This window comes from Onthophagus taurus, unplaced genomic scaffold (genome assembly GCF_036711975.1).
Source record: "Onthophagus taurus isolate NC unplaced genomic scaffold, IU_Otau_3.0 ScKx7SY_15, whole genome shotgun sequence".
In the NCBI taxonomy this organism is placed as follows: domain Eukaryota; kingdom Metazoa; phylum Arthropoda; class Insecta; order Coleoptera; family Scarabaeidae; genus Onthophagus; species Onthophagus taurus.
The window spans coordinates 1,429,794-1,440,892 of record NW_027248940.1 but is presented as its reverse complement, the minus strand read 5'-3'; the positions used below and the strand labels follow the sequence as shown (position 1 = coordinate 1,440,892).

Here is an 11,099-nt window from a genome sequence, read left to right as displayed (position 1 = left end):
TCATTACCGTCGCACATAGGTTGATTTGATTGATTTACGCGGTCAAAATTATTTTATGATCTATATCAGTTCTAAATGAGATAAACAATAATAATTCGGTATTTTTCACAATAATTACTAATTAATATGATTATTTAAAAACAAATACAGAAAATTCAAACATATTAACTTAACACATAAAAAAAGGTATCTTAAAAGACATAATAATCACAATAAGCATTCATTTCCGAAATCACTGTCCCATAATATTTGTTCGTAGGTATATTATGTTAGTAAACAATATCAATAATCATTATTTCAACCATATTTAATCACAGATCTTGCTCGCTATCCGAAGAATCTGGTGTAGTACTGGCTTCAATATAAGGCTCAGCTGATATTAACATTTCTATTGTTTCTGGGCAGAATGATTTCGATTTAAGTCTTTTTTTAATTTGTGTTGTGCTGCTCAAAAGTGGGTCTGAGCTTAATAATAATCTATTATATATATCGCGGTTACAATCTTCTCTTGAAAATTTCCTGGCACAGCTTTCGCGGTACATTCGAAAATGTTTGTTTCGAGCCTTGGGCTTCTTCTGATAATTGCCCTATGGGCAACAAAGCATTTTTAATGATCGTACCACCATGTATTTATCTTATGCATGGATGGTGTCATCGGATGCCATTCATACAATTGAACGTATAATTTAACCGTATCCAGAGCATATTCATCATATTTCTTGGTATCAATTTTATGACCAGATGAAATGACTTCCAAAATTACTTTAGCTAAATTTGCATTTTCGAAGAATCTTCGGCTAGTGTTTCCATCGTTAGTATTTCCATAATTAGCCTTTGGCATATCTATTAATAATCCCGTCTCTTTTCTAAACCTTTCTTGAATGTGTAATTTCGTTTGTTCTTCGACGATTTTTTCCTCCTTACTTCTTTTCTGTCTGTACTTCTTGACTGGCAATTTATAAGTCAAACGTAAAATACTCTCTAAGAATCGTATTCTGGCGTGTAAAACAAATAAACCAAATTCGATAGCAGGTTTACTCACTACTTTTTTTTCTAGATCCAGATTATTGAAATCTTTTGATGTTACGTTACATATATAACACCGTGTCGTTGATTTTGTGCCAGTAGCTGCGTTGCAAACCTTTCCGTCAACCATAGTCATTTTCAATAGATGTCCAAACAGGAATGTCTTTCCGTTCAAAATGACTTCGGTAGCAACTAAACTCTGTGCAGACTCTTCGACAAAACTAATTTCTTCTTTAGTAACATCCGCGTTTTCCTTCAGAAATCTGAATCTTATCGGTCGGCAATATTTTGGCGAAGTCGGTGGTGGGTTTTGCCAAATGACTTTCTTTTTATCCTTGCCACAAACTATTTGTATTGGTACGAAAGAACTCAGAAATATATGACCATCTGAATCGGCATCATTATCGAATTTCTGTTTATATTTTGCTTGCTGCGAACCATCACAACCCCATTTACAAATAATTAGCAATGAATTTCTTTCTTCTTCATTGAGGGTTCCTGTGGTATTATTATTTATTATAATAAGGTACAATTTAAAAATGTTCAAAAACTATGTTATATTGTTTGAATAACATAAAACAACTTAAATGGTTAAAACAGTTTGATTTCACTTAAACTAGGTGATGCTTCTAAGTTGGTGGTCGTGTGTTAACTGTGCTTGGTCGTCGTTGCACTCGTTAACACGTGAGCGTTCTACAATTTTGCCGCTAGATATCGCCATAATACTACATCCCTCCCTCACTTAAACTTGATAACGCGCCGGAAGTCGTCGATCCCGGATAGGATTCCGTCTAGGCTTCGTTTCGGACTCCCGATCTGTTATAATCTCAGGTTGGGGTATCTTTTTCTTTGGAGTGTCACATTTTGGGTCTTCCATACTGGTTGATTCGTCAATTTCCGTGAATATTTCCTTTGGCTTTTCTGGGGTAGTTGGTACATCATTAAGAGGGGATTTTACTCGAGATCTCATCTGATCTGCATGCTTTCGTTTTACAGAATTTCCCAGATCTACTATATAAGAGTACGGTGCTGTTTTTTCAACTATCTGGCCCGGTTTTGATCCGTCCGCTAACGGGTTGTTGACCCAAACAGGCTCTCCTATCTCGAAGGATTTCTCTTTTACATGGTGTCGATCATAACATTGCTTTTGTCTTATACTCTCCTCATCGAGTCGTCTGTGTACATCCGGTTTCAGTTGATCAAACTTATTTCTCATGAGCCGACCAAACATAAGTTCGTACGGTGTTCGTCCGGTCGTTCTAGTAGGGATTGCTCGATATGAAGTTAAAAATGATTGCACTCGCGTATTTAGATCTATATCTTTTTCACTACACTTCATGCGATTCTTAAAAGTTTTTACAAGTCTTTCCGCGATCCCATTTGTCTGCGGGTGATATGGAGTGGTACGTACGTGCTTTACACCTAACGACGTACAGAAACTTTCAAACTCTTCCGATGTTAATTATGGTCCATTGTCAGTCACTATTATTTTAGGCAGTCCATATCGCGCGAACATTTTTCTTAAAATATTTATTGTTTTGGCACTTGTCGTTGATTTCATCGGTTCAATTTCAATCCATTTGGTGTAGGCGTCGATAACCACTAACCACATTCTTCCTTCAAACGGTCCTGCAAAATCCAGATGGATTCGTGACCACGGAACTGGTGGTGCTGCCCATGAATATAGAGGTAGATGTTGGGTACTCTTTCTCGAGCTTTGACAATACTCGCAATGTTCTATAAACTTTTGTATATCGTTGTTGATATTTGGCCAGTAGACGTGTAATTTCGCCATACTCTGCATTCCTGTGATTCCCGGGTGTCCCTCATGCAACATCTTTAATATTGTTTTGCGAAGTTTTTCTGGGATACATATCCTTCCCTTCCAAAGAATCATATCTTCCTCATACGATAGCTCATCCCTTTTTTCGTAATATGGTATCAGTTCATTTGGAAGTATATCTTTATCAGGCCAATATGTTTTAATATATGGTATTATTTTGCACAACACGTGATCCTTAAAAACTTCTTTCTGTAATTCTTTTCTTGACATCGGCAGGTGTTTAACTCGGAGGTGTAACAGATGTCCTCGCTTTGGTAGACCAATCGCTTCATTTTTACTTGGTGTATCTTCACAGATAGGTAATCTTGACAAAGCGTCCGCCGCTTGATTTTGTTTTCCGGGTGTATATCTGATGGTGTAATTATAACTGTTCAATAACATAGCCCATCTTAACAATCGATTGCTTGCTATTTTTGGTGTTTCGCGTTTATGACTAAAAATACGTTCTAGCGGTTTATGGTCGGTTAAAAGATAAAAATGTCGTCCGTACAGATATTGGTGAAATTTTGTTACCGCATAGACAATAGCTAATGCTTCTTTATCAATTGTCGAATATCTGCTTTCTACGTCTGTAAAAGTACGGGATGTAAATGCAACAGGTCTTAGGGTATCGTCGGGCATTTTGTGAGCTAGCACCGCTCCTGCTCCTCTTGCCGATGCATCACTACTGACGTAAAGTGGTAAATTTTCATTATAATGTACTAATGTTGATTCTGACGTTAAAGTTTTCTTCAGTGATTTGAATATTTCTGAATCATGATTTGTCCAATTGAATGACGTATTCTTCTTAAGGTGTCGATGAAGGGGTTCACAAATGATCTGTAGATTTTCGATAAATTTGGCATAATATGTGATTAATCCCAGAAAAGAACGCAATTCTGTGACATTTCGAGGTCGTGGCATTTGCTGTATTGCATGGATGTGTTCTTCAGTTGGGTGTAACCCATTTCTATCTATTTTATGTCCCAGAAACACAATTTCCTTCTGTAACCAGGCACACTTAGATGCTTGCGTTTTGATGCCAGCTTGTCGTAACCGTGCTAACACACGTTCAATTCGTTTCAAATGAGTTTCCTTGTCTGGTGCAGTTATTAATATGTCATCTAAATAACATGTGGTACCTTCTAATCCATTTAATATTTGGTCCATCGTTCGTTGGAATAATGATGGAGCAAATGAGACTCCGAAGGGTAAACGTTTGTAGGTATAGTAACCTTTGTGTGTTGCAATAACTAGATATTTTCTTGAATCGGAATGAACGGGTAGTTGTAAATATGCGTCTTTTAAGTCTATTCGTGAAAAATGTTTTCCACCACTCAGTTTACTAAGCATATCCTCGCATCTCGGTAGAGGATAATTGTCTACCTGAACGAATGGATTTATTGTGACTCTGTAATCTCCACAAAGACGAACATTTCCATTTGATTTAACTGCTATCACCACTGGTGTCGCCCATTCGATCGGTGTGGTAGTTGTATCTATTTGTTCTAATACATCTTCTTTAACTAATCTTTCAATCTCTTTTGATACATTCTTCTGTAAGGCTAAAGGTACTGGTCGAGGCCTAAAAGTCTTTGGTGTTACATCGCTGGAAATGTGTATGCGGGCTGTGTGTCCTCTTATGGTTCCAATGCTACCATCAAATAGTTCTTTATGTTGTTCTAAAATTTTCGTCAATTGCTTTTCTACTTTCTCAATTGATACGATCTGTTTGTCGTTGTTTTTCTGATATTGAATGTTACAAATTCGTGCTCCTTCAGGTAATGGTGTTTTGAATGCTATGCACCAATCGAGACCAAATAAAGGTGTGTCGTCTTGCTCAACCACGTAAATGGGTAGTGTTAGTGTTCTTCCATATGCTGTGACTTGTACTTTGGTTGTTCCTAATGTTTTGATTTCTATGTCGGTATAAGCTACAAGATTGTTCGTGGGTTGTAACTTAGGTTTTCCCAAGTTTTTCCATACTTTTTTCCCTATTGAATGTGCAGCTCCTGGGTCATAAAGCATTTGACAATCCTTGTTTTCAATCTTAACTGTTAACATTACTTTCTTTGATGTTCGTATGTTACATATAGTTAAAGTATCTGAGCTTGTTCCGTTGTCAGATGATGACTCATCGTTTGTTTTTGTTGTTACGTTTCGCGTGTTTGTAGTTTGATTTTTGTTTAACTTTATTTTTCCTGAAGAAATGCAAACTTTTGCAAAATGTCCTTTCTTCCCGCACGAAGAACAGGATTTATCCTTAGCTGGACAAGTTTGTACGTTTTCGTGTCGTTTATTACCGCAAAACAAACATTTTTGTTTTCTGTCAAAAGATTTAGGTATTCTTTCCGACCTTTGTTCGTTTTTGTGTTTGTTGAAGTTTTGTTTTGTTACCCGGTATGCATGTTCTAATTGATTTTGTTGAGTAAGTGACGTTAATTTTTGCGAATGAATACTTGCTTGTTCAAGCTTCACGGCTGTAGCTTCAATTTCTGACAAAGTTGCAGAATTATTTGGATGTTCCCGAATGATCTCTTGTTGCCAGGCAGAGTTATTAATTGCGATTACGAATTGATCACGCAGACGTTCGTTTAAATTTGCACCAAATTCGCAATTTCCTGCCAAACCACGAAGTCTAGTTATAAATTGAGTTACTGTTTCCGTTTCCTTTCTCATACACATCGCAAGTGTTACTCGTTCTGATAAAACATATGATTTCTTCCCGTAATATTTGTTTAAGACATCTTTTATTTCATTGTACGTTTTTGTTATAACGTTATCTGGTCTATAGTGATCTACTAATAATTTAAAAGTTTGTGATCCTACCTTTGAAAGTAGTAGGTTTCGTGCGTCTGCGTCCGTTGTTTTTATTCCGTTTATTGCTAACTCCACTTCAAAACGTTGTATGTAATAATGAAAATCTTCTTGATCTTCTTTAAAAGTTTCAAAATTAAAATGTTTACGTTTTTCTTGTTGTTGTGTTTCCATTTTGTTCCGTTAAAAATCCGTTTTTTGATTACGTCACCTTCGTTCTCGATTCTTCCATGTGTCTTATGACGTCACGCCACCTGTTATAACTTGTTTCCGTTTTCTTTCTCTCGTCGCCAATTTATGTGGTATTATTACTTATTATAATAAGGTACAATTTAAAAATGTTCAAAAACTATGTTATATTGTTTGAATAACATAAAACAACTTAAATGGTTAAAACAGTTTGATTTCACTTAAACTAGGTGATGCTTCTAAGTTGGTGGTCGTGTGTTAACTGTGCTTGGTCGTCGTTGCACTCGTTAACACGTGAGCGTTCTACAATTTTGCCGCTAGATGTCGCCATAATACTACAGTTCCCAGTACTTCTTCCAGATAAATTGAAAAGCGCGTAACGGTGTTGTTCATGAGGCCTTGTAATGTACTTTCGGCGCAGGTACTTGTGACCCTTATACATTCTTTAGGTGGATAGCAATCTTGTTTTGCTTTAATTACTAGATTGTAACACGGATAAAGAGCTTTGTTCCTACTTCTAATAACTTCATATTGCCGCTTAGTTAAATCAGCCTCTACAAACATGGCTAATGCTTCTTGCGGTGTTAGTGGACGAATTTCTTGTTGGCAATATTTGGGTTGGAAAGCTTTCTTATATTTTCCAGCACGAGTAGGAGAATTTGTGATGTTTTGCAGAATTTGAGATGCATCTCTTTTGCCTCTTTCTCTTAAGGTTGTTTGTGCAGCATGAATAATAACTTCATCGTCTACAGTCGTGCGAACCTGTTCGGTTTTTCGGCGCTTACTTCTCTCACTCAATTCACTAAATGGTTTAGAAGGACGTTCCGGCCGACATTGACGATCACTTGGAAGTTCAAAGGTTCCATCCAACCAGACCTTATTCGTCTTTTTGAAAACATCTTCTTTTCTATGAGCTTTCGACCATTTCATTTTTATTGAAGATTTAAAGTAACCATATCTTTTCTTCAGACATCTTATCTTATCTTCAGAGTTACAGGAGTACGACAAGAGATGCTTTTCCAAATGATTCAACTTTTCATCTAAAGTTGGAAAATTGAATTGTTGCAGTTGATCATATAAATATTAACGAGTTACTCCTTTTATTCTAGACGTGCTAGATGATGTTGAAATCACTTGAAAACAGAATAATATAGAAAAATCAAATTCCGTGTTTTTTCCTCTATTTCAAGTCATAACGTATAAGTCTCTGAAATTTATGAAACGCGCCGTATCCGCAGCTGACTTACTCGTCATCAGTTAAATGAAAGTACAAAGTATCATAATCAAAAAGAATTATAGCTCGATCGGGCGCGATAGTACAACAAAATAGATTTTAAAAGCAAAAAATACCGGAAATTTCGTTTCAAAAACACACAAGGTTTCGAACCTTTGAAATAACCTTAAAACATCGCAGGTTTTTTAAAATATTGTAATCCCTATTGATTCTTACCTGAACTATCGGGATCCATCACCCTCACTTTAGTGACAGACACAGAAACTCAAATATTGACTTTGTAAAAGTTGCTTACTCAAAGAACGCCGAAAACTGTAACGCGTACACGCAATGCGATCAGGTTCTAATGACATGTGCAACCACACACTACCACGGATAGTATAGAGGGTGTTATCTTTTGTTTCTGGAACTGTCTACACACTCTTTGTGTATTTCCTTTGTAATTATGATTACTTTTTGAATTCAACTTTTGACCGCTTAAATCGTTAAAATCAACGTATGTGCGTCGCGAATTACAAAAAAATACATTTCAGTATTTCCTACACATTGCTAATAGCATAACATGTTTATATTTTAAATATTTTATTGGTAATTCACAGTCATACAAGTTGGGAATCAGATTTAAATTCGGTGATTTATTATTTTTAACAGTATTAAAATGGGTTAAATTGTCACTCCTAGCAGATGAACCGCACATAACACCGTGTGATTTGTTGAGACATTTAAAGATATGGTAAGAACTTATAACAAACCTTTCTTTGGACGCTGCTTTAGGAATAGTATTAAAAAAATCTTTGAAATGTAAAACGTAGTTCTTTATCATGTTTTGACTAACGGAAATGACATGAAAGTTCTTGCTACATGATTTTATTGTTGTTATATACTCTTATGGCAAAAAAATTCGATCGACGCGTTTTTTCTGGTTTTAGATAATTCCGATATAACGATCGCAAGGTATGCCCTGGCTCAGTAAAACGATGGATTATAATACCAAATCTACTATATTACATAAAGTAACTAAAAATCTAACCAAAGTGTTATTTTTCTTTTGAGCAGTGCAATTATCGCTAAATAAATACAGAGATGATACAGTGATGTAAAAAACTTAATACATCATTCAATCCTTTTTTCGACAGAGTCATCTTACATAAAAAACTGTTCAGTTTTATTTTTGGTAGAATGTATACAAAAGTTGTGTACCCATTACCCATAGCTGCGGTAAATAAAATGCATCAAACAATTTGTCTGAAAGCCTTTTTTTGTAAAACCTAATTACACTTGCCTCGGTGGAAAAAAAAATAACTATTGCCTTGGGAACAAGTTAACCCTATCCAACATAAACATTAGTTAAACAACAAAGTTGGGCTGTGTAGCACAACTTTGATATCTAAAGCGGCAGCATAGTGGCCTCTGGATTTTCAAAATATCATTGAAATAAAAACTGTACTGCTTATTTTCTTAGTACTCACACTACTGCCTCGGTAGCCTCGGTTATTATCCAGCAAAATATTATTGAAATAAATGTTTTACTGCTTATATTTTTAATAAACGCGATCCTGCATCCGCAGCATAATTTCCTCAGCTACTATTCAATATAATGTCATTGAAATAAAAGCTTTACTGTTTATTTTCTTAGTACTAACACTACTGCCTCGGCATCGAGGCTGCCTTGGTTATTATCAAACTATGTATTATTGAAATAAAAGTGTTAATATCTTTAGTAAACGCGCTCCTGCCTCGGTAGGGATGCAACATCGCTCATAAAAACATCGATATTAGTACATCAATGTTTTCCAATTCTTTATCAATTTTTAAAATTTTTCCTTGTGATGGGCGTTAGGTTTGTTAGGCATCTCTCATTAAGTGTCCGACACGTCCTGTCCAAAAGTTTACTACATTCGCCATCAATACAAAATAAATTTCAAATATCGGCGTTGGAATAATTTACCATGATGTTCAATGACTTACACCCATCATCAAATGTAACTGATGACTCAAATGACAATAATAATACAAACATGGACCAAAAACTGTGAAAATTCCATAGCTTTCTAATAAAAAAACCTGCATTTCCTGCATGTTTCGATAAATTCACGAATACGAGAGAAACTACAATAAATAGATATAGGAATGTTGGAAATTGTAGAGAATTAAATTCCCTTTCGTGTAGGGCGTTCCATTTAAAATTTTCGACTTTCTCCCCATTGAATATAGAGAAACGGTAATTCAATTTTTGACCACTCTGTATAAGATACTCTGATACAATATATGACAACCTATTTGAGAGCATCTGAAGAGTAATCGTGCCAATTTAGAGCTTTTTTGAATAAACGTTGGCTGGGATATAGGGTTTTAAAGAGCATGGTGAAATTTGCCAAAAAAACCTTAAAATCAAAATAACTCGAAAACGAAAAACGCCAGGTACCACCAATAACTTTTATGAAAGTCAACATATTTTTTTACGTACAATTAAAAGATGCAATAAAAACTATAGCATTCCATTTGAAATAACGAAGTTATGGTCTACTTCCGGTGGACCGGAAGTGGCAGCCATCTTGAAAATATTTTAGATCGAAAGTTCCAACTGAACAACCCACACTACCAAAATTTCAAAACTGTACGAATACTGGAACCTAAAAGAGTTCTAACGAACCAGTTACGTGAGAGAGCCTGTATAGAATTTAAGTCTAACCAGTTTCGGGCCTTGGCCATCTTCAGAGACTCTATAAATAGATTAACATCTCTCATCTTATCCATTTTACAAACAAGTTTCTTAATATTTCTTTTTGTTTTGTTAAAAAAGATCACATATCAATGTCGAAATCAGATTATTAGTTACTAATTTACAAAATTAAAGTTTAAAAGTTGTAAAATAAAACTAAGGACGAAGTGTTACAAGTTTACAGATTGAAATTTAAGAACGCTCTTTTTTAACGAAAGAGATATTAAGAAACTTAGGGAAAATTCAAGAATCATCATGTGGCTTAAAAATCGACGACTTTTTTTAATCAATGACCCAAAAATACGTTAAAAATATAAAGAAAGTGAATATCATTACATGATATTGATAATTAACTTCAGGTTTAAAATGTCAACCTCACTTTTGACATATTTGTAATATTCATTAAAAATCCTTTAAAATGAGTGCAAACACGACATATTTATCTTCAATATTAATGAAGTTATGGTCAACTTCCGGTTAAGAATGTCAATTTTGACATATTTGTAATCGTCGTGAAAAATCCTTTAAAAACGTGTTATATTTAAATCCAATATTAATCGAGATATAAGCAACTTCCGCTTGAAAATGTCAATGTCATTTTGACATATTCATAATTTTTATAAAATGTCTTAATATTTGTCACAAAAACAAAAGTATAATAAAAAAAATAAGGTTGGTATTAATATTTAAAAATTAAATTGCTGTCTTCATTGTTGCTAACTTAGGGTTTAATGTTTTTTATTCTAACTTTTTTGTTTTTTGAGTTCTCTTTGGACTCATTTTAAAGGTTTTTTAATGAAGATGACAAATATGTCAAAATTGACGTTGACGTTTCAAACCGGAAGTGATTACATTTCCATTAATATTAAAGTTAAATATGTCGTTTAAAAATATGCTCATTTTAAAAGATTTTTATGAAGTTGACAATTGTCAAAATTAAAAGTTCGAATTTTTTGGTTTTTTGAGATAAATGTGTCAAGTTTGGACTCACTTTAAAGGTAACAATAAAATTAAAGTTGACATTGACAACTGAAAGTTTTTTTCACGACTAAACCCGAATGTTTCTAGTTCTCATTCTAGTTTTAGTTCAATAAAAATATACAACAGAGTAATATCTTATGCTAACTAGCGCTACCTACCACTGCCCCTAGAACTAACACTAGACCGCGAACTAGAAACATTCGGATTTAGTCCCACGTCTCTCAAGACGGTTAAACCCGAATGATTCTAGTTCTAGATCTTGTGTTAGTTCTAATGATAGTGCTAGTGTAAAATTACACCTCTCACAT

General features: G+C 34.7%; 1 protein-coding gene across 2 annotated transcripts in view; it reads right to left on the bottom strand.

Annotated features, from left to right (window-relative positions):
* The window catches only part of LOC111422566 (LIM domain kinase 1), a 57,056-nt gene that overhangs the window by 44,256 nt on the left and 1,701 nt on the right, over positions 1-11,099 (bottom strand). The window lies entirely within an intron of this gene.